Here is a 22990-nt window from a genome sequence, read left to right as displayed (position 1 = left end):
ATTTTTTGAGACCCTCAAAAATCTGCCTCTGGTCCTCCTTTCCAGCATTTCATATTCCCCCCTTTTATGAATGCTAGATTTCGGCCAAACTGGACCTCTCTATCTCCAAAACATCTGATTGACCACGCATCCTGAGCATGGGGATGCTCATATTGGCTTCTCAAAATTCTCATTTTCTTTTAAAACTCAGTTTAAGTGCTACCTTTTCCATGAAACCTCCCTTATCCCTCCTTCCTCAAAACTCTTTTTATTCCTTTAACTGTGTATATATTATATCCTCATAGCAGAGTGTGAGGTCCACGAAGACAAAGGACTATTTGGTTTTAATCTTTGTATAGTCACTGCTTTGCACATAACAAGCCTAATAAATACCTGTACAATTGAGTTGGATTGAATTGGCAACAGATGAAATGTGTGATGTATTAATATTAGTGTGCAAGGATCATGCCATTTGACTATTGCATTTGTGTAACTTTTTGTAGAAGTTGTGTGGGAAAAGTTAATGCATGTACCCTGACAAAGACATAAAGCACTTTTAAGTGGATTAAAGGAGGGGCAGCTACATGGTGCAGTGGATAGAGCACTGGCCCTGAAGTCAGGAGTACCTGAGTTCAAATCTGGCCTCAGACCAAACACTTGACACTTACTAGCTGTGTGACCTTGGGTTTCAGTAAACTGAAACCCAAATTGGTTTTATGTTATAATAAGAAGCCCTGCAGTACAGTAAAAAGAAGCCCTGCAGTACAGTAAAAAAGAGTACTAGGCCAGGAATCAAGAATACAATAGGGTCCTAGTTGTGCAAACTCTATGGATTTCAGTTTCCTTACCCATAAAATGAGGAAGTTGGATTACGTAATCTCTAAAGTCTCTTCACACTGATTTATTTTTATACATTTTAATGTTAAATGAATTGCCCATGATCACACAACTGGAAAGCTATGAAACTACAGTTAGAACTCAGTTTACCTAATTTCTAACCCATTGCTACTACACCATAGCTAGTACTCCTGAGACAGCAGGACACATATAATTTAAAAAGAAGTACAGTTTTTCTATGCCCAGATGAATATTAATTCAGAAAATACAGAAACAAATGAGAAATATGTTTATTTTCCTTAATATGAATGGAACCCAAACGCCTCACCAAAAAGTAAATAAATAAATAAATAAATAAAATCAAAATAAGTGGATTAAAGGATTCTCAGCTGATATTCACATTCTTTTAGAATCATTTTTCCATTATAATATTATATTATGTACATGTCTGATGTAGTAGTAAAAAAGTTCTATATGCGAAATGACTCAGGAATACAGTTAAATTGTTTAAAGTCATCCAGAAATGTAAAAACAATTTGAGCACACACAGCAATGAGACCTAGATCACAGTTTCATCTTTAAATATGAAAGATGACATATTTCATTCTTTGATTGGGATATTACAAGAATAAATGTTAATAAATTTAAGTAAGGTGTTTCATAAAGTTTCTCATAATAGAAAGATGTAGGGTAGATGATGGTACAATCAGATGGATTTGGAGCTAATTGAACGGCTAGATACCCTAAAAATAGGGATTATCTCTCTAATCTGGAGGGAGGTGTCTAATTGAGTACCACAGTGCTTAGTGTTGAGTATTCTTCTGTTTAGAAGTTTTATTAATGACATGTGAATGAGGACAAGGATGTCATATTTATACAACTTTCAAATGACACGAAATACAGCATAGCATAATGGATAGAGAAATGCAGTAGCTTAATGGATAGATAGAGAACAGAATCAGAAAGACCTAGGTTTAAGTCCTGCCTCTGACACAAACTGTCTGCATTAACCTGTACAAATCATTTAATTTCTCTATGATTCAAGAAGTTCTCTGAAATTATGAGCTATGGACTGTCATCTTCATGAGTTCAAATCTTCCCTCAGACACTTATTAGCTGTGTGACCCTGGGTAAGTCACTTAACCATGTTTGCCCCCATTCCTCATCTGCAAAATGAGCTGGAGAAGGAAGTAGCAAACCACTCTAGTATCTCTGCCAAGAAAATCCCAAAATGGAATCACGGAGAGTCAAAAACGACTTAACAACAACAACCATTGCTGATCAGCAATGTTTTCTTACTAGAAGTTTCTATACTAATGAAATCACAAATGCAGATCAAATAAACAAGAAAGTAAATTATTAATTAAAAGAGGCCAAACAAACCTGATTAATGTATAACAGCATGATGAGGATATGTCTGGTGATTGGCTTATCCTGGGAGGAGTGTCTTAATCTGTGGAGTTCAGACCAAGGAGAACTGTAGAAGGAAAATAGAGTAAGGTTCTCCATTTCAGCTCAAAAAGTAAATTGTAGGAGAGGTGGAGCCAAGATGGCAGAGTAAAAGCAGTGGCTTGCTTGATATCTCCCCCAAACCCCTCCAAATACCTGTAAAATATAGCTCTAAACAAATTCTAGAGCAACAGAACCCACAAAAAGACAAAGTGAAACAAATTTACAGGCCAAGACAATCTGGATGGTTGATTAGAAAGGTCTATTGCTCTGGGCTGGGAGAGAAACGCAGTTCAGTGTGGGCACACAGGCAAAAGCCAGGCCTCAGTGATCCTGGAGCAGCCCTCAAGGGATTGAATCATGGGCAGCTGTGGTGGTTTCTAGACTTCTCAACCCACAAACACCAAAGACAACTTGGAAGGTCAGTAGGAAAAATCTGTGACTGTGGTGAGAGAGAAGCTTGGTCCCAGCCCCAGTCCCAGTGCAGCCCTGGGGTGGCAACTGCTTCCTAAGCTCAGCCCAAAGATGGAGGGAGACATCGAGTGGCTGATTAGAGGGGGATTGCAGGAATCTCTTTGCTGGTGCTGAAGCAGGATTCTCTTGCTTTGCCTGTGCTTGGATCAAGGTCACAGTTCTGGGTGGCGGTCCTGGGGCAAGGAGGAGCACTGGCGTGGTAGAGTTTGTAGTGGCAATGGAGAGGGAATCCTTCTCACAGTTCCAAGGCAGGGACGAATGTTTGTGGTCACTCATAGACCAGAGCACAGGCCAGGAAAGGAGGAAACACCTTGTCCTTGATCATACCACCCTGGAAGAACTGAAAATTTACAGGTCCCTGGAAGTATCTCTGAAAACAGCTGCACAAAACCACTGAAGCTTGGGACAGTACATTCTCTACACTGGAAACAGACGTCTACCTTAACAAAAAGTTTGTAACTCAAGTAATTGGCTGAGATAGTGAGAAAACTTTGCAAAAAAAAAGTCAGACCATAGAATCTTTATTTGGTGATGAAGAAGATCAAAACATACAACCAGAAGAAGATAACAAAGCCAAAGCTCCTACATCCAAAGTCCCCAAGAAAAAGATGAATTGGTGCCAGGCCATGGAAGAGCTCAAAAGGGATTTTGAGAAGCAAGTAAGAGAAGTAGAGGAAAAACTGTAAAGAGAAATGAGAGTGATGCAAGAAAATCATGAAAAACAAGTCAACAGCTTGCTAAAGGTGACCCAAAAAAATACTGAAGAAAATAACACCTTAAAAAATAGCCTAACCCAAATGGCAAAAGAGGTCCAAAAAGCCAATGAGGAGAAGAATGCCTTCAAAAGCAGAATTGGCCAAATGGAAAAGGAAGTCCAAAAGCTTACTGAAGAAAATACTTCCTTAAAAATTAGAATAGAGCAAATGGAAGCTAGCGACTTCATGAGGAATCAAGAAATTGTCAAACAAAACCAAAAGAATGAAAAAAAATAGAATACAATGTGAAATATCTCATTGGAAGAACAACTGATCTGGAAAATAGATCGAGGAGAGAAAATTTAAAAATTATTGGACTATCTGAAAGCCATGATCAAAAAAAGAACCTAGACATCATCTTTCAAGAAATTATCAAGGAGAATTGCCTTGATATTCTAGAACTAGAGGGCAAAATAGAAATTGAAAAAATCCACTAATCACCTCCTGAAAGAGATCCCCAAAGGAAAACTCCTAGGAATATTGCAGCCAAGTTCCAGAGTTCCCAGGTCAAGGAGAAAATATTGCAAGCAGCCAGAAAGAACCAAATCAAGTATTGTGGAAACACAATCGGGATAACACAAGATTTAGCAGCTTCTACATTAAGGGACCAGAGGGTTTGGAATATAATATTCTGGAGGTCAAAGGAGATAGGATTACAACCAAGAATCATCTACCTAGCAAAACTGAGTATAATCCTTCAGGGGAAAAAGTGGACATTCAGTGAAATAGAGGACTTTCAAGCATTCCTGTGGAAAAGAGCAGAGCCGAATAGAAAATTTCATTTTCAAATACAAGACTCAAGAGAAGCATGAAGAGGTATACGGGAAAGAGAAATCATAAGGGACTTATTAAGGTTGAACTATTTATATTCCTGCATGGAAAGATGATATTTGTAACTCATGAGACCTTTGTCAGTATTAGACTAGTTGGAGGGAAAAAATTATATGGATAGATAGATAGATGATAGATAGATAGGTAGATAGATAGATAGATAGATAGATAGATAGATAGATAGATAGATAGATAGATAGATAGAGGGCACAGGGTGAGTTGAAGATGAAGATGTGATATCTGGAGAATAAAATTAAGGGATGAGACAGGGTTATACTGGGAAAAGGAGAAAGGGAGAGGTAGAATGGGGTAAATTATCTCACATAAAATAGACAAGAAAAGGCTTTTACAGTGGAGGGGACACGGGGGAAGGTAAGAAGTAATGAGAGAATCTTATTCTCATTGGATTTGGCTTAAGGAGGGAATACCACACACACTCAATTGGGTATCAAATCTATCTTACCCTGCAGGAAAATAGGGTCGAAGGGGATTAGAGAGCAGGGGGATGATAGAAGGGAGGGCAGAATGGGAGACAGGGCTATCAGAAATAAACACTACTAAGGAGAGACAGGGTCAAAAGAGATAATAGAAAAAATGGGGAGTGGGATAGGATGAAGGGAACTATAGCTAGTTTTTTTTTTGTTTTGTTTTTAGGCAATTGGGGTTAAGTGACTTGCCCAAAGTCACACAGCTAGTGTCAAGTGTTTGGTCTGAGGCCAGATTTGAATTCAGGTCCTCTTGACTTCAGGGCCAGTGCTCTATCCACTGTGCCACCTAGCTGCCCCTAAATATAGCTAGTTTTTCACAACATGATTGCTATGGAAGTGTTTTGCATGACTACACATGTATAACCTGTATCGAGTTGCTTGCCTTCTCGATGATGGTGGGTAGGGAGGAGGAGAGAAAATTTGGAGCCCAAAGTTTTGAAAACAAATGTTAAAAATTGTTTTCACATGCAACTGGAAAATAAGATATACAGGCAATGGGGTATAGAAATCTATCCTGCCCTACAGGAAAACAGAAAGGAAAGGGAATAAGAGAAGGGGGGAGATAGAAAGGAGGGCAGGTTAGGGAAAGGAGTATTCAAAATGCACTCCATCTTGGGGTGGGAGGAGTGATGAGATGGGGAGAAAATTTGGAACTCAAAATCTTGTGGAAGTGAATGTTGAAAACTAAAAATAAATAAATTAATAAAATTGGGGGAAAAAGTAAATTGCAGAAATATGAGGGCAATATGACTTGAATATCAGATTATATAAAAATTATTTGAGCTTTTGGTAGTTTAATATAAGAAATAATTGAATTGGAGTCAGTAGATAACTGAATTAAATTCTGTAGCCAGAACTTGTTACATGATGTTAGGCAAGTCACTAACCTGAATCTGCTTTCTCACCTATAAAATGGTCATATTATACTCATAATGCCTTCCTCATGGGATTGTTCTAAGTATAAAATACTTGGTAAACCTTAAACTATAATATAAATGTTATTATGATTCATAGTATGATTTTAAAAAAGGCTAATGAAATCTTGGGCTAAATCAATATGAAGTGGAATGCCAGCACAAAGAAAGTACGTCTCCTTTTTTTCTGTGCTTGTCAGATCACATGGAATGTTGTGTTCATGTCTGTGCATCATGTTTTTAAAGTATCACTGACAAACTAGCATGGGCTGATAGGAGGGAATTTAGGAATCCTATAATCTTAGAGCAAGAAGGAGCTGAACATGAAACCATGTCATTTGAAGATTATTCAGAAGAATGGTGAGGTTTACCTTGGAGAAGACTTAGATGAAGCCTTCTAATACTTAGAGGGCCATCATGTGAAAGAAGGCTTAGACTTACTTATTTTCTTTTCCCTAGAGGAGACAGGTAATTTTCAGGTAAACACTTCTTGGCTCATATGGGAAATAATTGTCTAAGAATTAGAGCTGTCAAAAAATGTAATCTGAGGTGGTTGAGTTCCTACACCTGTTCTTTTTCCTCCCCAAAACCTTCAGTCATTCCACCCCTCCAAACTTTCCCAGTCTATCACCCCTCCTCTGATTTCCCTTTCCTCCCTTTGACAGTATAATTAAAGAGTTAAACTTTACTTAGTACTATATTTTTATCTGATAAGGATAAAGGGTGTCAGAGAGATAAGGAAGTTTAGTGGGCTATCAGAATATGCAGTACCCTGATTCTCCAACACCACACCATGTGAGGCTAGTTCTGCTCATGCTTGTGTCTATGTTAGGTCTAGGAGTAGATGTACATGTTATGGAATATATTTGTACATTCTCTTGTGTGTGAGGAACTTGCTTTTGACTAAGGATATGATTTCGGCATATCTCTCCTTTGTTTGTAGGAGATCCAAATGGAATCAGTGTGTCCACTCCTTCCCCAACTCCACATCAGATCATGCTGTTCTCTTATAAACCAAGTCCCTTCCCAAATGTCTACTCATTGCCATCACTAATCACACCTGACAAAATTTGACATTTACCCATTATTTTTGTTTATAATTGGATGTAGGACATATATGATAATGGAAAGATGGATGAAATCCATTTAGGAGGTATACCACATAAATGAGCACTGGCTACTTTGGGCATTAGGGAGTAGAGGTCAGTCTTTTGTCTTCCCTTCTGTCTATTCCTCCCCAAACAGGACAGAAGGCCAGGAGTTAGCATTCCATTAGTTCAGATTATTACTATAGGCAACAGTAGCCCACAAAAGCCTTAAAGGGATTGGGTAAGGGAGTGGCATCCAGAAATTGGACACCCTACTATGGAAAATTTGATAAGGAAGTAATGTGGAAAAAATAAAAGAATATCTATGTAGCAGTGAAGGCCCAGGTAATATTGATAACATAGATTTGAAATGAACCTAATCATCATGGTTGCATGATTTCTTCCAGCAGTGTTCAGCTTTAGGAGAGAAAAGTATATGTGGGGGAAGGACAGATTTGGGATCTGGAAAGGCATAAGCACTGATACCATCTCTCTTCCATGTTTGAATGATCTTTACCTGTGGCAGTCTCATTTCAATAAATTTTTAGTCCCTTTTCCCTTCCTCTTTTCTGCTCTGTTGGTTACATTTTTGATTCCAATGTGTAGCTCATGTCTCTCTTTTTTTTCTTTGATGACCCATACACAAGATAATAGTCTAAAGAGAAAACCAGATTTTCTTTTCATGAGGTTTCTTTATGCTGGTGACATGTATTCTGTCAATATGTACTTTGTCCTCTAGTTTCAATACTGGGCATTTTTGTTTTTATTTTTTTACTATTTCCTGAAATTTCATATTCTAGCCTTTTGTTTCAACATCTTTTTGCTGAGAGAACTTTAGTCCTCTGAGGCCCTCTGTAATTCCTAGATTTCAGGTAAATTGGCCTTCATTATAGAAATCATATATATTCTTCTAATTTGCCTTTTTTTACTTTGTTCCAATAATTCTTATTGATTATATATATATTTTAAAAATTCTATCATTTCTGTCCTTTTTTTTTCAAGGTATTCATCACCTTATTACATTCTTCTAGTTTCTGTGTTGTCATCTATTCTCTTTTTTTATAGTTTTTTATTAAGATCTTTAACTCTTGAATACTTCTTTAATTATTTTAGGCCTTCTGACTACTCTGTTGGCTTTTAGCCATTCTATCCTCTTTTCTCAGGCTCTAGTTATAATTATTGCAAAATTGTTCTTTTCCTCTAGAGATTTCTTCTGACAATGTCTTAATCCCCTCCCTTCCCAGTCCCCTTTGCCCAGAGTATTTCTTCATTATATTGGATTTTTCCCTATTGAATCATTTCCTTAGTCTCTCTGTTAGTTTTTCTCTGGGAATTTCATATGGTGATTGCTTTCCCATGTTATAGTTATTGTTCCTCTCAGGTAATTTTGCATATTTCTACTTTAGAGTAGAAAATTAACTTAAGATTTTGACAAATTAATCTTACTTAACTTTCTTGCTAGAAGTTCTCTTAAGCTGTCCCAGAAAAGTTTTTAAACATAGTAACAATTATTTTATCCACAAATATCCTTTATTTAAAAGAATCAAGGTTATCAATCTTTGTGTGTTAGACAGACAATACACTATTTACTGAAAACTAGTTTAGTCAGCATTCTGCAAATATGAGTTCTATTGATCAGTTGTTTTGTGAATATAGTATGTTGAGGGTTTATGTTCATGATGATGACCCCAATGCATTGTAAGATCTTAGTATCCTTTTTGAATCTAATTCAATACTGTAGAGATCCATTATTCTACTACTACATGTATTTTCTTCATTGATATAAATCACAATTCCTTCATGTTGTAGTATAAGAGCCTTCAAGATTTGCTACAGCAAAAAATCATCCCTTGGCAAGCAAACTTTTGGTAAATGCATAATGGTAATTCAGGTATACCTGAATAGATTGGTCTTCAGACTGTACGTATAAATAATGCATTTCCAGGCTTATAATAAAAGCCTGTCTATATCGACAGAACTGGCCATAGCTTGTACTCTGAAACTGTACTCAAGAACCCAGAATTATCTCCATACTATGAGGAAGTACTAGAGTTAGAATTTAGTGGAATGTCTTCTGAATTATCAAAGATCAAATTATATCTCATTGCTTTCTCCTTTTATTGGGAATTGACAAGTAATGTGGGTATTTATGAATCAGAATATTTGACTAACCAGAATTTACTAGTTGTAATGAGCATATGTTCTTACATTTTTTAATAATATCTTTAGTTTTTTCATAGCCTAGATTTCTCCCTGTTTGTCTTACTGAGAGCCATTCCTTGTATTTAAAAAAAAAAAGAAAAAGAAAACAGACAGAAAAGATTTTGTGAAAGCAAGCAATACCTCAAAAAGATCTGATGTTATTTGTAGTGCTCCAAACCTATAGATCCTGACCTCTGCAAAGGAACAGGGGATGGTATCTTCTATCTCTTCTCTGGAGCCAAGCATGTTCTCCAACATTTTGCCGTACTCTTTTATGGTAGTTATTCTTTCCATTTGCATTGGATTTCTCCCCAATATTTATCTCTTTTCTTAGATCTGTTTATTTCACTTTGCATCTGCTTATGTAAATCTTTCCATGTTTCTCCAAATTCATCAAACTCATTGTTTCTTATACATGTACCACAATTTATTTAGCCATTCCCCAATTAATGGGTATTAACGTTGGTTTCCAGTTATTTGCTCCCACAGTAAAGGCTGATGTGAATATTTTGGGGAATATGGAGCCTTTCTTTTAGTCAATGACCTCCTTTGGGTATCTGCCTAATCCCTTGTGTAAAAAGTTATGACATTTTAGTCACTTTATGACATAATTCCAAATCTTTTTTTTTAAATGGTTGTACCAATTCAGAAATCTACCTACAGTGTATTAGTGTTTCTGTTTATTCACAATCCCTCCAACATTGCCTAGACATATCCCTTTGACAATTTTGCCATTTCTTGGGCATGAATTGAAATCTCAAAGATGTTTTGACTTGTGTTACCATACAACACTATATTCCCGGAAGTTGTTCAAGATGAAAAAACATGAACAGTGTGAGAGATACACCTTTGGGAAGAGTTTCCACATTTATGTGGCTCCAGAGCCATAGAAATAGAAGTATTTTTCCACTTGCACCATGGAGGTCACTAGAAACACAATTTCTTAGCTCTTAGAGGCAAGCATCCTTCTCCATACCTATCTCCAATTCTCAGCTTTGACTGAGAACCAAAAGCTTCTATCTGGTTTTCATCAGCTCATCGGCAGCTGCTCATTGGGGCTCTATTTTCCCAAGGAAAAACAGCCTTAGTGACTTGAACCTGACTCAAGGAGAAAATTTCTGGCCAACCAATGTGAGCATAAGTAGAACAGAAGCCAAGATGGCAGAATACAGGCCAAGACTTAGCTACTCTCTTAACATTCTCCTTCAAACAACTTTGAAATAATGCCTCAAATCAAATTTTGGAGTGGCAAAGCCAACAAAAGGTCAGAGGGAGACATTTTCCAGGCTAAGACAACTGGAAAGGTCTGCAGGAGAGGTCTATAACACCAGGGTGGGCACAGGCCTGGAGCATGGCAGGAGTACTATTGGTGGGTATTGGAGGTGGCCATGACAGCAGTCACAGGAGCTGTAGCTTTGGGAACCATCAGTGATGGAACTAGGGCTGGATAATTGGTCAGAAAAAAGTATAGGGGAGCCTTTTCTGACTCTGAGTACAGCTGGCATGATTGGCAACACTATTGCCCCTAAGAAGTTCTGTGTTGCAGTTCTAGGACAGAGAAAAGCTACTTGTGATTGGTCACAAGGGAGCAGGGCCTATAACAGTTCTAGGTACAAGACTAGTGCTAGCACTTGCAGTTGCAGGAGGGCAGGGGACCTGATTATAGCTCCAGGGCTAAGAAGAATACTAGTACTTGTGGCTACAGGAGAATAGAGGCCCTTCCTGAGTAAAGACCAGAGTGCAGATTAGTAGAGTAATGACCACATCTATCTCAGGATAACACCAACTTGGAAGCACTGAAAACTCATAGATCCCAGAACTAGCTCTGAAAAGCAGCATGAAAAAGCCTGAAGCTTAGTGCAATGCTTCCATATCCCCAGGTAAACAAAGCCCAACTTTAACATAAAGTTCAAAGTCAAGAAACAGGCTGTAAAAATGAGCAAACAACAATGACAACAAAGAACTTAATCATAAAAAACAAACCTATTATGCTGGCAAGGAAGATCAAGACACAAACTTAGAAGAAAACAATATCAAAACAGCTACAAGCAAAGCATCAAAGAAAAATGCTAATTGGACCCAAGGCCAGCAAGAATTCCTGGAAGAGTTAAAGGAAGAGCTAAGAATGTTTGAAGAAAAATTCAAAAAAGAAATGAGAATGATACAAGAAAATTATGGGGGGAAAAAAGACTTAGCTTGGTGAAAGAGGCACAAAAAACACTGAAGAAAATATTGCCTTAAAAAATAGAATTGTCCTAGTTATAAAAGAGGTATAAAAATCAACTAAAGAGAAGAACTCCTTAAAAAGCAGAATTGGCCAAATGGAAAACAAGTTGTAAAAGCTCATTGAAATAAATGATTCCTTAAAAATTAGAATTGGGCAAGTGGAAGCTAATGACTTCATGACACTAAAAAATAATAGAAGAAAATTTGAAATATCTCATTGGAAAAGCAATTGACTTGGAAAATAGATTGAGGAGAGACAATTTAAGAATTATTGGATTACCTGAAAGTCATGATAAAAAAAGGAGCCTAGTCATCATATTTCAAGAAATTATCAAGTGAAACTGCCTTACATGTTAGATCCAAAGGGTAAAATAGAAATTAAAAGTATTCATCAATCACTTCCTGGAAAAGTTCCCAAAATAAAAACTCCCAAGAATATTATAGCTAAATTTCAGAGCTAACAGATAAAGGAGAATATATTGCAAGCAGCCAGAATGAAACAATTCAAATATCATGGAGCTATAATCAGTATCACGCAAGATTTAGCAGCTTCCCTGTTAAAAGGGCAAGGGGCTTGGAATGATATTCTGGAGGGCAAAAGAGCTAGGATTACAATCACCTACCCAGCAAAACAGAATATAATCCTCCATGGAGAAAAAAATGGACATTTCATGAAATAAAGGACTTCAAAGCTTTCTTGATGAAAATATGAGAGCTGAATAGAAAACCTGACTTTCAAACACATGACTCAAGAGAAGCATAGAAAGGTAAACATGAAAGAGTAATAATAAGGGACTCATATTTGTACTATATAGAAAGAGGATATATGTAACTCTTAAGAATTTTATCATTATTAGGGCAGTTAGTAGGAGTATACATAAACGAAGGGCATGGGTGAGAGTCAATTATGTTGGGATAATCTCAAAAAAAAGAATGTAGGATTGAGAAAGAAGAGAGAAGGAGAAAGGCAGAAGAAAAATGGGATAATTTTTCTCACATGAAGGAAGAATGCAAGGCAAAGCTTTTATGGTAGAGAGGAAAATGAGGAGGTGGAAAGCAATGCTTGAACCTCTCATCAGAATTGGTTCAGAGAGGGAAAAATATATATACACACTCAGTTGTGTATGGGAATCCAATGGGGAGACAGAAGAAAAAGGAGATAAGAGATATGGGGGATATGGGAGAGAAGATTTATAAGCAGCAAGGCAGATTGAAGGAAACAGTGGTCAGAAGCAAGAGAGATTTTTGAGGAGGGACAGGAGAAGGGGAGAGAGAGAGACAGACAGAGAGAAGGATAAACAGAGAAAAATTAGATGAAGGGAAATGCACATTTAGTGATCATAACTGGGAATGTGAATGGGATGCGCTAACCCATAGAATGGAGCTGTAGCAGAATGGATTGGAAACAAGAATCCAGTAATATGTTGTATATAAGAGACACACTTGGGACAGATAGACACACACAGGGTTTAAATAAAGTGTTGGAGCAGAGTCTAGTATGTTTCAACTGAAGTGAAGAGAGTAGCGCCGGCAATCATGATTTCAGACAAAGAAAAACCAAAATTAGACCTAATTGAAAGAGATAATCAGGGAAATTACATTTTGTAAAACAGGTACCATAGACAATGAAAAAAATATCAAAAATTTTTATATCAAGTTTCTCTGACAAGGACTCATTTCTCAAATATATAGAGAACTGAGTCAAATTTATAAAAATAAGAGACATTCTCTAATTGATAAATGATAAAAGAATATGAACACAGAGTTTTCAGAAGAAGAATTCAAAGTTACCTGTATTCATATAAAAAAAATGCTCTAAATCACTACTGCTTAGAGAAATGCAAATTAAAACAATTCATAGGTATCATCTCCTGCCTATCAGAAATGACAAATGCTGAAGGGGATGAGGACAAATACGTACATTAATGAATTGTTGGAGTAGTGAACTGGTCCAACCATTCTGTAGAACAATCTGTAACTATACCCAAAGGGCTATAAAACTGTGCATACCTTTTGACCCAGCAACACCACTACTATGTCTATATCCCAAAGAAATCAAAGAAAAAAGAAAAAGACCCATATGTACAAAAATATTTAGAGCATCTCTTTTTGTAGTAGCAAAGAATTGGAAATTGAAGGAATGCTCATCAGTTGCGGGATGGCTGAACAAGTTGTGGCAAATGATTGTGATCAAGTACTATTGTGCTATGAGAAATGATGAGACGGGTGATTTCAGAAAAAAAAAACATGGCAAGAGCAATATGACCTGATGAACAGTGAAGTGAGAAGAAACAGGAGATCATAGTGCACAGTAATAGCCTTGTTGTAAAGATGATCAACTATGAAAGAGTTGGCTACTCTGATCAATACAGTGATGCAAGACAATTCAAAGGACTCATGATGAAAATTGCTATCCACTTCCAGACAGAGAGGGAATTGGTGAAATCTGAGTGCAGACTGAGATACAATTTTCCCACTTTATTTTTTTGGTGATATAGCTAATATGAAAATATATCTTACATGATTTCACATGTATAATTGATATCATATTGTATGCCTTCTCAGTGGGTAGGAGGGGTAGCAGAGAGGGAGAGAATCTAGAACTCAAAATTTAAAAAGAAAATAATGTTAAAATCAAATAATAAAATTAAAAAATAAAACAGGTAAAGAAGCAGAAAAAAGGGTAAGCTGAAAACCTAAATTGCCTTAGTAGTAGTGAAAGCCATCATTATTAAGAATATCAACAGTAGATATTGATTTATAGACAGACATACAATTTGTATCTCTCTGTATGTGGGCATTTTGCAACAAATGTCATAGTGTTTATTTCTATCTTTATTTACTTATACATATGAGAATGCTGAATTAAATGTATCACATATGTTTATTTGAAAGTGTGATGAATTAGTCATTTGCAAACAAAAACACAATGAAGTAAATATGATCACTTCAATAAAGACACACAAGACACTTCATTTACTATCACCAACTTAAGAATACCTACTGAGTTAAGCAGTGAAGTTCTTTCTGCAATCCCAGGAATAGGGATTTTTTTTCTAGCTTGGATCACTGTCAGAGGGGGAAAATTTTAATATACGGTCACATGAAAATCACAATCACCAAAATTTAGAGTAGTATTGCACAAAACAAGAGTCCTTAACCTTTTTTTATGTCTTAGATGCCTTTGGCAGCCTGGTGAATCCTATTTCCCAGAATCCTATTTTAAATGCATAAATTAAAATATTGTTGTTCAGTTGTTTCAGTTGTGTCCAACTATTTTGTGACCCCACTGGGGGTTTTCTTGGCAAAGACACTGGAGGACTTTGCCATTATCTTCTCTAGCCCATTTTACAGATAAAAAAATTGAAGCAAAAAGGACTTGCCCAAGGTTACACAGCTAATAAGTGTATGATGCCAGATTTGAACTCATGGAATTGAAACTTCCTAACTCCAGGACCAGTACTCTATCCATTATACCACCAAGTGAACCTATAAAATATAATAAATAGCATTAAAAGAAAACCAATTATATTAAAATACAGTTATCAAAATGTTAAAAAAAAATCTTGATGGATCCTCAAGTTAAGCATTCCTAATAGAGAAGAAAACTCACTGGACCTGAAATCAAGAGACTTAGCATTGAACCATGACTCTAACACTTATTAGCTATAACTTACTTAACTCATGCAGTGCATATCCAAGATATATGTGCTGATGGCCTAACTCGAAGGACTCACCACTCACCATAGTCTGGGCAATACAGAACTACATTCTTCATCCATTTCTTTCTTCCTAAATGGATTGTTATGTTGATCTGTTTTGAGTGACTATGCATCTTATTTGCATAGGATAGAAGAATTAATCCAAATCTGGCTTCAGTTTCCCAGTCTATAAAATGGGTAAAAATAAAATTTGCCCTTCCTACCTCATAGGGTTGTTGCAAAAAAAACTGCTTTATAAAACTTAAAATTTTATGTAAATGTGAGTTATCATTATTTAGTGGGATTTTGTTCTATATTAAGTTAATTCAATTTGGTACAAATTTAACTCTGCATCTGTGAGGTCAAGGTCACTATACCAGATGGGGAGGATAGAAGTGCAAAAATGAAACAGCCCCTGCTCTGCTTTAAGGAGTTTACATTGCATTTTAGGGATACAATACATATACATATAGTGTAAGTAAATATAAAGTAAGAATTTGAGGAGGTAGAGAACCCTAATAATTGCAGAGAATCAGAAGAGATCTCATGTAGGAGTGGCTTTGGGCTGTGTTTTGAAGGAAGCTAAGGATTCTAAGAGCTAAAAATGAGGATGGAGTGCTGTCTAAACATGGTGTGCAGTCTGTGCAAAGTCAGTGATTGGATATAAGTACTGAAAATAGGAGGCAGGGGTCTCAGTGTTAGAAATATCTTTGGGAAACAAAAAGCAAAAGGAAGAAAAAATATTTAAAATGAAAAAACAAATGATCATTGCATAATAAACTGTGAATTCTTGGTTGAATTGGAGTCTGATTCTCAGAGGCAAAGATTAATGTACTTTTTGGTCAATGGACTAATGGGGATATTCCTAGGAAGGAAATGAAAGAAATTTAATCAATTTAGAAAATATTCTGAAATGCCACTTACTAATACCTAATGTAACCCACATATGGAGAGAATGATCTATAAAATATAGAATTATGGAACCTCAAATTTGGGAGGGACCTCTAAGGTCATGTAGTTTAACCCATAACTGATATGAAGTCTTCAGTACAATATGCCCAAATGTTGTTATTCAGTCTCTGAAGATATATAATGATGGGGTCACTCAATACTTTTAAAAGGGACCATTCATTACACAATGGGACAGCCTCATTTGTTATGAGATTTGAATTTGTTCAAATTGTTCATTTGTTGTTAAGTTGTCCTTATATAGCCTCCTCAATTATCAACTGGTTGCACTACCTTGTGACTTCTCCACAATGTCCCAGAAGCTCACTAATGAGATAGCTACATCAGCCTGTAAGATCTCCTTAGCCTTGGTGCTCCATCTCCTCACTGCCTTCTGCCTCTCTGATTAGACAGTGGGGCCATGAACTCCAAATCTCCATCTAAAGAGAGACCTGAGCTCAGGAATCTCCTTTTTTTCTTATCTACCTGTGCTATCTTGGGACTTCTCTGATTGACTTCACTCCTATACTCCCTCATCAGGTCTGTCCTCACCCCACTCCCATTTTCAACTTCCCTTTGGTTTTCATATTCACCCATTATAACATTATAATTCTCCCATTATATGTAAACTCCCATATGCAGTCTGCCTCCAAATCTTGCCATTTTTACTGTCATAACATCTTTTTTATATATCCCCTTCTGTCCATTCACACAATGACCACTCTTAACCAGGCTATTACCTCTCACCTAGCGTATAGCAAGAGCCTTCTAACTTGTCTTTTTGCCCGTCCTTCCTCACTTCAATCCATTCTCTACTCAGATGCCAATGTAATCTTCAATTAGTATAGTAAAACATGTCACTCTCTTTTTAAAACTCTAGTGACTCATTATTTCCTCCAGTATCAAATTCCTCTGTCATTTAAAGTTACAACCTGGCCCCTTCCTACCTTTTCAATCTGCTTATACTTTATTTCCCTCCATGCACACTGTGATCCAGCTGTACTGTTCTATTTCCTGCTCCTTAGACAAGATAATCCATTTTTTGATTCTGTGCATTTTCATTGGCTGTTTCCCTTGACTGGAATGCTCTCCCTACTTACCTCTGACTCTTAGCTTTCCTCAGATCAAATCCACCTTCCCATCCCACCTGTTATTCTTTTCCCTCTAAGGTTATTTTCCACTAATACTGTATGTGTCTTCTATGTATAGTTATTTACATGTTGTTTCCCCTATTAAAATGTGAACTTCTTGAGGGCAGGGAACGTGTCTTTACCTTTCTTTGTATCTTCAGTTAGCACATTGTCTGACACTTGGTAAGTGCTTACTTAATGTCTCTTGATGGACTGACTAATTCCAAAATCCTAAGACTAGTCTTGTGTACGTGGAAGTGGTTGTAGGAGTTGACTTAGTCCCACAGAAAGAGCAGCATCCTAAATGAGAAATTAGCAGGAACAAATAATAGCCAAGAGACATAGAATGTGGAGAAAAAGTAGAACATATAAAAAAAAAATCAAGGTCATATGGTAGATACCTAATGGCAGATTGTAATGGCATAAAATCAAGTATTGCATATTTTAATTATCACACAGGTAATGTAGAGAAGAAAGGTATTAACTGGGATGGCTAAATTTACTTCTATCCCTAATATTTCTTTTTAATATCTTTCATAATCTATTCTATTTCATTGTTTTTCTGTTTCTTCTGGCTCCATTTATCATTGGCTATTTGGCCATAAAAGAATAACAGAAGTCAGGTGCTAGCCATAACTACAGCCTGTTAAAAGTCTCATTCTACTTAATAAATCATACTCTGTGTGATAACCACATAAAGCTTTCTGTGATGGTTCTTGGTGGAGGGAGGAAAACTGGATTCTTCCTCAACAGATGCCACCATAATTAGATAACTCATTATATCAAGGAATAAGGAAACAAGATTGACATGGATAAAAATTTGAACATATTGATAGCTTTTTCTGCATGTGAGCTAGTGCAATCTTGGAAACCGATTTTCTGGACACTACTCAAGGAATGAGTCAGCAGTTGGAGCTGAGTGAGATTTTCCACAATGAAACTCTAATCCCAGTGAAATATCCTAAGACTGAACCTTTACATCATTCTTAGGGCTGATCATATCCCACAGGTAGAAACTGTCAAATTGTATGGATATTTCCCACCCCCTACCCCCAGATTTCCAGTTACCCTCTTGGTAAAGTCTGTTTCTTTTCTTAAGAGTTTCTATCTTCTAGAGGCAGGAAGACAAGGGCAATTGTTTAATGGCTTGTCAAACAACTTCCACTTTTTCATTCTTCTAGGGTAAGGAGGAGGTTGGGAATATGGAGGTCAGCAATGGTGACCTTCCCTAGACACTCTCACAAAATGTCTGCCATCACTGAAATATGATCTGTTCTGTGAAAGACATTCCATCTATTATATGTTATTCAGGGAATGTTCCTTTCCTCCTTCTCTCCCTGCATTCTTCCCTGCTTCCCTTTTCCCACATTTATTGATAGCTTACTATGTAATGATCTTGTGATAGCTGCTATGGTGAACACAAAATGGAACTAGACAGGCCCTTCCATCTCTCCACCATTTGTCAGTTACAATTCCATCTACAGTGGAACTCACACTAAACTACTTTCTAAAGGAAGGAAGTTTAAGGATGTTTGCAAAAAAAAAAAAGATTTTTAACTGTCTTTTAATTTAAAGTAGAAGATGATTACAGGAATCACAAAAGTAGAGAAGAAAGGGAAGAGGAAATTTTGACCATGTTTTGACATGAATATAGTATGATACATTAAGAGAAGAGATGTACTTCAATAACAATGATCCAAGGAAGCATGAAAAAGTGTAATAAGAGGTATGGAAGAAAAACCTTTTCTGGCTGGCAGATCATGGAAAGCTCCTTGGAGGAGGTGGTATTTAAGCTGGGACTAAGGTATTATATGATGGCATGGAACACAATAGGTCACTTCTTTTCTTCAACCTAAACATTTCCTCCTCCTCCAAGTAATACACATGGCATTGTTTCAGGTTCTCTAAACATTCTGTTTGTCCTCATTTGTATTAATTACAATTGTTCAATGTGTGTGTTAAAAAAGTGGCTTCAAAATACTCCTGATGTGGTATTGTCAGGGCAGAACACTGTGGCATTAACCTTTACCCTATTCCAGACTCTGCTTCTGTTACTATATCCTTAGACAGTATTAGATTTGGTGAAAGCCACTTTATAAAGTTTCTTCCACTTTTAAATCTTTGATCCTATGAACCAATTTCCTATTTTCAGCAGCTTATTTAAATAGGTCAAGTTGGAGCTGTTTTAATTGCATGCCATACATTCTCAATTTTATTCTTTCTTTCTTTGATTTATTTTGATCTTTGCTCCAACATGTAATGGTCTCACAGCTGATTGAGAAATGACTTGCATCAGTAACCTTTCATTTCTTGTCAAAATCATTGTCAATTTCATTTTCTGTGATGGTATGTGGTGCATGCTGTATCCCTTCTTCAAGAAAGCTAAAAAAAAATTTTAAATAATTAAAAAATAATAAAAATAGAAAAATAAAAATAAAAAATAAAATAAAATAGAAAAAAATAAAAAATAAAATAAAAAAATGGGGCAGCTAGGTGGGAGTGGATAGAACACCAGCCCTGAAGTCAGGAGGACCTGGGTTCAAATCCAGTCTCAGACCAAACACTTGACATTTACTAGCTGTGTGACCCTGGGCAAGTCACTTAACCCCAATTGCCTAAAAAAAAAAAAAAGAAAGAAAAAAGAAAAAAAAAAGAAAAGAAAGCATTCATTTTATATAGGTATGAGTCTTCTGCATAGACAACAGACTTTTGGTGTGCTTTATTTTTGATCCTGAGCAATACTTCTCAGCATATTTTTCATAGCCCTTCCCTTTGACTACCTTTGCTTTGAAGTCATTGTTTATATCACTTTAATTTGTAGGTCCTCATCGAGCTTTTCATAGAATATCTGTTCTACTTCTCTATTTTTTAACCAGTATGAAATTGTTTTTAATAATTACTACTTGGTAGTATACTTTGAGATCTAGAACTGACAGATTCCTTTCCTTGCCACTTTTTCCCATTATTATCTTTGAGATTCTTGACCTTTTGTTATTCCATATGAATTTTACTATACTTTTTCTAGTACCATAAAATAATCCTTTTGTGGTTTCATTGACATAGCACTAAATAAGTAAATTAGTTTATGTACTATTGTCATATTTATTTTATTGGATTGACATACCCCAAAGCAATTAATATTTCTTTAATTATTTAGGTTGGTTTTTATTTCTGCAAAAAAACATTTTATATCAGATTCATATAGTTCCTGGGCAGGTATTGGCAGATATACTCTTAAATATTTTATGCCTTCTGTAGTTATTTTGAATGGAATTTCTCTTTGTTTTTTCTCAGTTTTGTTCATAGTATACAAAGATACTGATGATTTTTAAAATTTATTTCATATCCTGCAAACTTATGGAATTTATTATTTTAATTAATTTTGTGGTTGACTCTTTAGGGTTTTCTAAGCAAATCATATCCTCTACAAAAGTAATAATTTGGTTTCCTCATTACCTGTGCTTATTTTCTCTATTATTTCTTTTCTTATTGTTATAGATAGCATTTCTAGGGTTATGTTAAATAGTAATGGTAAAAATGGGCATCCTTGGGGCAGCTAGGAGACGCAGTGAATAGAGGTCTGGCCTTGGAGTCAGGAGGAGCTGAATTCAAATCCAGCCTCAGACACTTAACACTTAGTAGCTGTGTGACCCTGGGCAAGTCACTTAACCTGACCGCCTCGCCAAAAAAAAAAAATGGGCATCCTTGATTTATCCTTGATTTTATTGAGAAGGCCTATAATTTTTCCCCATTACATATAAAATTTGTTCTTAAAGTTAGAATGATAGTATATGAATTATTTCTATGCTTTTTGGTATTTTTTAATGGATGTTGGATTTTGTCAAAAATATAAAATCTATTGACATAATTGCATGTTTTTATTATTTATTTTGCAATGATTTCTTATATTTACAATATTTCTTATGTTGAACCAACCCTGCAATCCTAGTATCAATCCAACCTGGTCATAGTGTCTTGCCTTTCTGACATATTGCTTATTTGCTAACATTTTATTTTAAAATTTTTTATTAGTTTTCATTAGGGATATTTATCTATAATTTTCTTTCTTTGCTTTGTCTCTCTCTGGTATCAAGACCATATTTGCATCATAGGAAGAGACTGGAAAGGTTCCTTCTTTTTCCTATTACTGCAAACAATTTGTGTAATATTAGAATTAATTGATCTTTGAACTTTTGATATAATTCACTTGTAAATTTATCTAATGCTAGAGTTTTTTTGTTGTTTGAGTTGATTTATATCATGTTCAATCCATCTTTCTGATATCAGGTTATTTAAATAGTCTATTTCTAAATTTATTAATCTGGGTTATATATCTATAGCTAGCTAAGCTAGCTCTGTTTACTCATGAGGCTAAAATAAAAAGTTTTAACATACATTAAAAGAATAACAAAAAGTATGTATTTATTTATTACTTGACACCTATGAAACATATCATCTAGCATTATATTATAGTCAATTCATTCATTAATGACATTACTCTGATAATATTAAAATCTGTTTCAGGTACATATAATGAAAATATTTTCTTTTATATTTTTACTGTAGATGCAGTACTCTGGAGAATTCATAATAATCCCCTAAGTAGAGGTATGTGTGTATATACATATATGCAAAAGTATATGTATCAGTACCTATAGCTCTACATATGTTTATACACAGCTACAGATATACACATATATACATATAGATACATGTTTAGATAGAGGTGCATGTATACATATTGTCACATGCACATGTCTGTAAAGTGTTAACACTGCAAATTACTGGTCAGAGCCCTCCTCATTCATCATGGGCAGAACAGATACCCCTCACTTGATATGGCCTCTGACCCAACAGAAGATTCATCTAGACTTCAGCATCTGAGGTGCCTTGGATGAAACCCTTCTTACTCATATGGAGCTTCTAGCTCTTTCTGAGATTTATCTTCCATTCTTTAAGTGTCTTCCATAGGTCAATCTACTTGTCAATCTAACAAAAGAACTGGCAGTGGAAGTTCTTTCTTTCCTTCCTTCTTTCTTTCTTTCTTACTTTCTTTCTTCCTTTTTCTTCCTTCCTTCCTTCCTTTCTTTCTTTGTTTTTCTTCCTTCCTTCCTTCCTTTCTTTCTATCATAACATTTTCTATTTTACCCTGCAGACCCTATCACTTGAATTTGGCAGTGGCCACCTTATGGGCACACATTTGAGGATGATCTTGATTATTCGCCAGCTCTTTCTCCCAATTGGGTTCCAAAGTTCCTCATTTGATCTTGAGTGATTGCAAGAATGCTGGGTCTTCAACTGGTTTGTAATCTGGAAGTTCTACTTGACTTCAGTCTGCAGTATTGATGTGGACAATTCTAACCATCTTCCAAGTGTTAGACCCTAAATTATATACATTTTCTGTTGTTCCCAATTTTGGTTTGTTCCCGGTTTCAATTTTAATGAAGCTGTCTTTCATATATTCATTCATCACAATTGTTCTGCAGTAGGGATATGCATTCTAGGTTTTCTCATGAAACACCAAAGCACCCTCAGGAACAATTATCCTTACAAACCCAGGAAGTTTGCTCTTTAAGTGGTGAATTTTGTGTGTGTACTGCTCCTTCTCTCCATCCTTCCCATAAGGTTCATTTGTTAAGACTTCAATGCCTTCTCCACCTCCTGTTTCATTTTTACTGGCATCTGTCACAGAGTAAAGTTGTCCAACCTGATATTCTTTATCTGAACATGATAAAACCACATGGAATTTCTTAATCAGCACCATTGTTCCCTCACTGTGGCTATTGCCGCCCACAGTGCTTGCTTATTTTATATGTTCATAAGTATTTATCCATTTTCTTTAAATTATCAGTTTTGCTGGAATATATTTGGGCAAAATGGTTTCTTATGATTTCCTTTATTTTCTTCTCTTTGTTGTGAATTCTCTTTTTTTCATTTTTGATGCAACCTATTTGGTTTTCCTCTCTTT

General features: G+C 35.9%; 1 pseudogene; it reads right to left on the bottom strand.

The window, feature by feature from the left end:
* Window positions 1-21888: 21888 nt before the first annotated feature.
* On the bottom strand, window positions 21889-22786 carry LOC114026055 (annotated as a pseudogene).
* Window positions 22787-22990: the final 204 nt, after the last annotated feature.

This window comes from Vombatus ursinus, unplaced genomic scaffold (genome assembly GCF_900497805.2).
Source record: "Vombatus ursinus unplaced genomic scaffold, bare-nosed wombat genome assembly UNPS02014832.1, whole genome shotgun sequence".
NCBI classification, from domain to species: Eukaryota; Metazoa; Chordata; class Mammalia; order Diprotodontia; family Vombatidae; genus Vombatus; species Vombatus ursinus.
This window is presented reverse-complemented; position numbering and strand designations above follow the sequence as displayed.